Consider the following 5,816-nt stretch of genomic DNA (forward strand, 5'->3'; position numbering starts at 1 on the left):
GCTACTACATTTCCTCCTTCACAAGTAGTTTATATCTTATAAGTCAAACTTTTGGTTCCTGGGGAATCCACTAAGCATGGGTGATCTTGTGGTGGGAAAGTGTTAAAAAAAAAAACCTTCTGGGTATTTGCAGCGACCACAGGAAGAGGTTTTATGCCCCAGGTCTCTGCCCAAGCTCCTGGATGCAGGAGGCTGATCCATCTCCTTTGCCCCTGCACTGCTACTCTTGGTAAACATATAGGGAATAAAAAGCCCTGTTTCTATGAACGAATCAAAGCCACAAGGCGACCAGAGGAAGATACTGATCACTGGGAGTTGTCTGACAAATGCCAGTAACTCTGTATTTCAGAACAGGATTGGCAATGGCATTGTGTTACTTTAACTGCACATTTCTAAGCAGGTGATGCTCGGTCTGCCTAAGTGTGATGGCTAGAATCAGTATGTGCAACAGGACAAGGAAATGTCAAAATGATGCAATGTTCCTCATGCACAAGCTCCATTCCCTGTCTGGAGGCATTGAGCTTGATCTTTGGGACCTTTTATTACTGGCCAGAAGATCCTCTTCCTTACATATACACAGCTTGTCAAAAACTGTGGCCCATCTACTTTTCTGGGGTGCTGAGCAGCTGCTCTCCCACAGATGACCTCAGCCTTGGAAAGCCTGGTCCATTCCTCCCCAAATGCAGACATAAACATTAACTTGAAGACATGTGCAGGCTGCTGACGTGTGCTTCAAACAAACAATTAAGTTAGCAAGCTGCTTCAGCCGCTGCACACTACCACAGGAAACTCTTGCTTCCCCTGGCTTTTTCCTGCTTTCCCTGAAGATGCAGATGATTTTGAATTAATTGAAATTGTATATGTTGGAGGGAGTGCTCAGAGATTCCTGCACCGCATGATCCATAGCATATCCTGGCTTGTCAAGATGAAAATGTAGCAGACATCTCCCTCCCAGCCCCAAACCCATAGGCATTAACTTGCTTCAATAGTCCAGCAATCAGCCCCTGCTCCAGGGCTCTGCAGCAGGCCAAAAGACAAATAAATGAATGAACTACAAAGCTTCAAAAGCAAACACCTTCCCTGGGTTTCTCTCATTAATTCATCAGATCCATTTCTGGGGCACTGACACTGATTTTATATCTGTTCACTTGTTGTGGAAATCTTGCCCACTGATTTCAGGGCACTTAAAAGGCCATAGCTGAAAACAAAATTTATGCTCCAATTACCTAAGTATTTTTCCAGTTTCTACTCAAAAGGGCCTTGGTCATTGTTATTTGCACACTGATCTGAGGTCAGATTTCTGCTGGGCGTTGGCCGTCCACCTGCATTCACATACCCAGATGCAGAGTGCATGGGGCTCAGGTGGCCAGATTTGTATGAACATGCTTACTCAAAGCTGCTGATGTGTAGGGTCACCCACCCAGAAAGAGTCCAAAGGCTCTCTTCTTACACAGGCAACAAGGGACTCTCCTCTTTTTTTTCCCGTGTCTCTGATACCATTCAATGGCATTCACCTTTTTGGACACTAAGAACAAAAGACGAAGAATGTTTCCTGATTCCTGTAAGTAAGTGTGAAAACCACAGACCTACAAGCCCAGCCTAGCAGACTGTTAGTTAGCAGATAGATGATGAAACAGCTTGGGAAGTTTTGTAGTTCCCTTTTGCTACCTTTAATCAGGTCAAACCAGCATTAATGATGTTGTCTGGAGAAGTTCAACCCTAGCAGCCTTGGCCAGCTATATATGTAAAGTGCCAGTTGCATTTTCCTGCAGTTTCCATTTTACAATATTTAGAGGAAGTAGAGCAACAAAATGCAGATAAAGTATTTCTGTTCAGAGGATTTCCTTTCACACAGGTTGTATTTCTAGGACCACTAATACTGGATCCACACATTACTGGGTCACTGACAGTAAAAAAAAAAAAAAAGGTGTTTCTGGTCTGATACTTGGTGTTTTAAACCTGGATCTACTGTACTAGTAAACCACTGTTCTTCTAGATTCTTTTCTACTTTGTTTTTACCTAGCTGTCCAGGATAAATGGGGTCAAACTATCCAGGATGATTCACCCCAGGGTACAAGCAGATATAATCCTGTACAGATCAGTGGGAATCAAGCACACTTTGCTGCTCTCCCAACCTGAGTATCATAGGCTGAACTGCTATCATTACTGTCACCATTACTAATCTGCTCTCTACACCACTTCATATTTGTCATAAGGGATAAAATATTCCCATAACATCACCGTGATCCTGCATCACAGTGCTGTGTCATTTTTATCTCTATCATACCCAGGAAAGATGGTATGGCTAATGAAATGCCATAAAGCCAAAATGGGAAATATTTAGTATCAAAGGCTAGTTATGTCAAAAATCTTGTGACATACCTGCTCTGCAGAGAACTGAAGCAGTCCATGGTGAGTAAACATAAAATGAAAAGCTACTTCATACAGGCAAATCATTCCTGTGCCGGGGGAGTGAAATAAAAGAGAGTCAGCACATGACCTGAATTTTCTCCTCCACCAACAAGGAACAACATCCTAGATAACCACAACACAGTATCTTAGATGAACATCCACACCACCTGAAACTCAGCATCTACTCACACGCGCGTAACCTGTGCAATCATCCAACTATCGTCAGCTGCTCAGCCCGGCTGCTGTCTCCTCTGCCAGCTGGCAGGACAGGTATTTTCATATGACTCAGAGAAAATCCCAGGAAAAACAAGTAATGGCTTCAACGAGTTCAGCATGTCAGAAACTAGGAAATAAATCAGTGAGGGAATACTGATGACGTTGCAGAGGAGGTATATCTGAAGGTTTCTCTGCAGCAGCGTTGCCTGGAAACTAGTATTTTCTCCTAGCAGGCTGAAATGATGTCATCAAATTCATTCTTCATCAGTTTTAATATCACATGAGGCAGATCTAATAACCTCAAGTAATTTTGGCCCATTCGCTTAGCTTATACCGATTATAAGTTCTCACAGTGCAAAGGAACACAGGCTGGATGACAGCAGAGATGAGCCGGAGGCCTTTCCTGACTGCATCACAGCTCTTTAGCTAGATTGAGGTTGAAACCATCAAAGTGTGGCTGGAAATGTCATCCCACGAGTGAACCTGACACCAGCATCAAGCCGAGCAGTGACGCTGAACGATGAGGCAGCTGACGAGCCTTGTCAGTTAGTGTCCCTCGGTAATCTGTAATCCGTGACCAGTAGGGATGATGTGGTGTAACTGACAGCTCAGAACCTTTTACACACAGCTCCCAGGGCATAAAGCTACCGAATGCCAACATCCAAAGGCACTCACTCATATCTTAGTGCTGGCTACTTGGGTTTGACATCAGGAAATCTATTTCACTCCTTTCCTGTTCCTAATCCCCAAGTTGCACCACCACATATCTTTGGTCTACCTGCTTTCCTTAAAGAGGAGAGGATTTTGAAGGTATAGAAAGACTTCCAGACTCATGTTGATCAGAGGGCCTCTGTGGGCATGCTAAGGCTGATGGCAGCTTTTAAATCCCCACTGTTTATCTACTGTCTAATTTTTGTGGAAAAGGCTGAAATTTCTGATCAAGACTGCTCAGGAGGCAGAACAGGCATGTGTGCATTGTTTGATATTCTCCAGCACCACGAGTGTAAAAGATGAGGATCCAGACACGCCATGTTAAAGACCAAGATATAATATAGCCACCTGACTGTGCTATCTGTTATTTGTTTTCTAAGACTGTGAAAGCTTTTGAAATTGTACTCCTGGTCTTGTGCCTGCTTGATGCCCAGCCCTTTGTTGGGATACCACAACCAACAAATTATGATTAAAAGACAGGCTGCCTCCTCTGACTGCTGGATAGCTGTGTGCTGGTCCTTCTTCCCTGCTTGTCTGGGCATGAGACTTGGTTAAAACAGGCCCTCTCTGTCCCATGAGAATAAGCAATGGAAAAGGGGGGGGGGGGGGGGTAGAAGAAAGGAGCCCTGTAAGAAACAAAGATGTTCATAAATACAAACACCCAATAACTACACTCTAGATTTGGCAAACTCGGTGCTTTGAAGAAAGAACCCCGCTCCATCTTCCACGCCCACATAATAACCTCAGCACTTTGATGATATACAGATTAATCAAAGTAAATTAGGCCCACTTCTTCCCATCCAGGGCTATAATACCCCACCACTATCACAATGGTATCTGAGCAATTTGCTTTCTCGGTGCCTTGGTCACAGCAAAGCAGGCTGTAAGTATTAAGGTCCCTGATGTTGCCACCAGAAACTAGTCCCCGATTTCAGTGCATGCAGGGTCCTGTCACTGTTGTGAACTTAGGTTCACTGGCCAACTGCACCCTAAAGCATTGGGGATGAAGAGCAAACTACTTACCAGTGATGATCATCTTTTATATTGTTAGCTTTGAAAAGAGCTCAGCATGGCAAAGAATTTAATGGCTTGGTTCTCCTACCCAAAAATAGCCCATGTGGGACAATCCATTTTTGTATTCCAGTAAACTCAATCTAGAGTAATAACTACAACGTTAGTACGCAGTTGTTGTTTTTTCTAGAAAACTGCAAACCAGTCTGTTTCCCCTTCAAAGTCAATCCCAAGCATGCTTTATTTACTAGACTTGCTGGTATCATTCTCTGTGTTGACTTTCTTCACATCTTTAAAAGTCTACTTCATGATAAGGCAGATCTAATTTTCTGATAATATTTGGAGGTATGGGATTGGTTTAAGCCCACATTAAGAGAATACATGCTATTCCATAAGGTAGTGTTTTTTTAAATCTCTGTGCCTCAGTTTCCTTACATATAACATGACAATAGTCATTTCTTCTATTTCAAGAATACAAAGTTACACCAGAATTTTTGATGTTTGCAAAGCATTTGGCAGATGTGCAGGGGAGGGTATGAATCCAAATGATTATGAATACAGTACTATATTTCTAAAGTCTCTTGCCCTCGTTAGCAAAAACCAAATTTTGCAGATATCCCACCATGGCTTATCTGAAAGGCTGGCCACAGAGACTGTGGCTGAAGGGCGCAGTGTGGGACCAGCCCAGTTACTGTCCCTCCCAGAAAAGTTATGAGAACTCATCTCTGTGAGCCTGATTCTGCTCTTCCTCACAGCGGTGCAGACTGAGCGCGGTGATTAACTGCAGCTGAGAAACGAACCTGACCCGTTGGGCCAAGTTCCAGGACAGACTGCGTATCGAGGCTCAGAGGAGCTTGACTCTTCATTTTCTGGATAAATCTCAGTAGAGATTGTTCTAATGCACAGGAAAGGAGGAAAAACATTTCACTGGCAATATCTACTTCACCCGGGCTATTTCCACCTTTCAAAATGATCAGATTAATTCCCCACTGGCCTTTTTAATATAATCCACAGCTTTTGACTTAGATACCCTGTTGGGAGAGGAATCAGGAATAAAACTGGGTATTACAAAAAAGTGGATGTCTGGGAACAGCGAACTGACACGATTTTGGCGGGGGGGGGGGGGTTGTCCCCTCTGCTTGTCTAAGAGCCTTTCTCACATTTCTCCTCTGCTTCCAAAGCAACCCCAGTTCCAGGCATCGATATGTCATGAGACGTAAACGGTTCCCCTTTAGGAAAAGTAAAAGCAGTTTTTTCCTGTTTGTGAAATCTCAGCGTTGCCAAGAACAAGAAAGCTTTCAAAACTGCATCTTTGCTGCTTGCCGAGCTTCACTGCCTTATAGGGTCTGAATCCCCTGGATCCCCGCTGGGGGCAGGCTGGGAATGCTGGCTTTTCCTCCTTCTGGGTGATTCTCGCAGGCCCACAGGTGACGTCATGGTACATTTTAGGCTACAATAACAGGAAA

The sequence above is a fragment of the Dromaius novaehollandiae genome, chromosome 11, assembly GCF_036370855.1.
Source record: "Dromaius novaehollandiae isolate bDroNov1 chromosome 11, bDroNov1.hap1, whole genome shotgun sequence".
NCBI lineage: Eukaryota > Metazoa > Chordata > Aves > Casuariiformes > Dromaiidae > Dromaius > Dromaius novaehollandiae.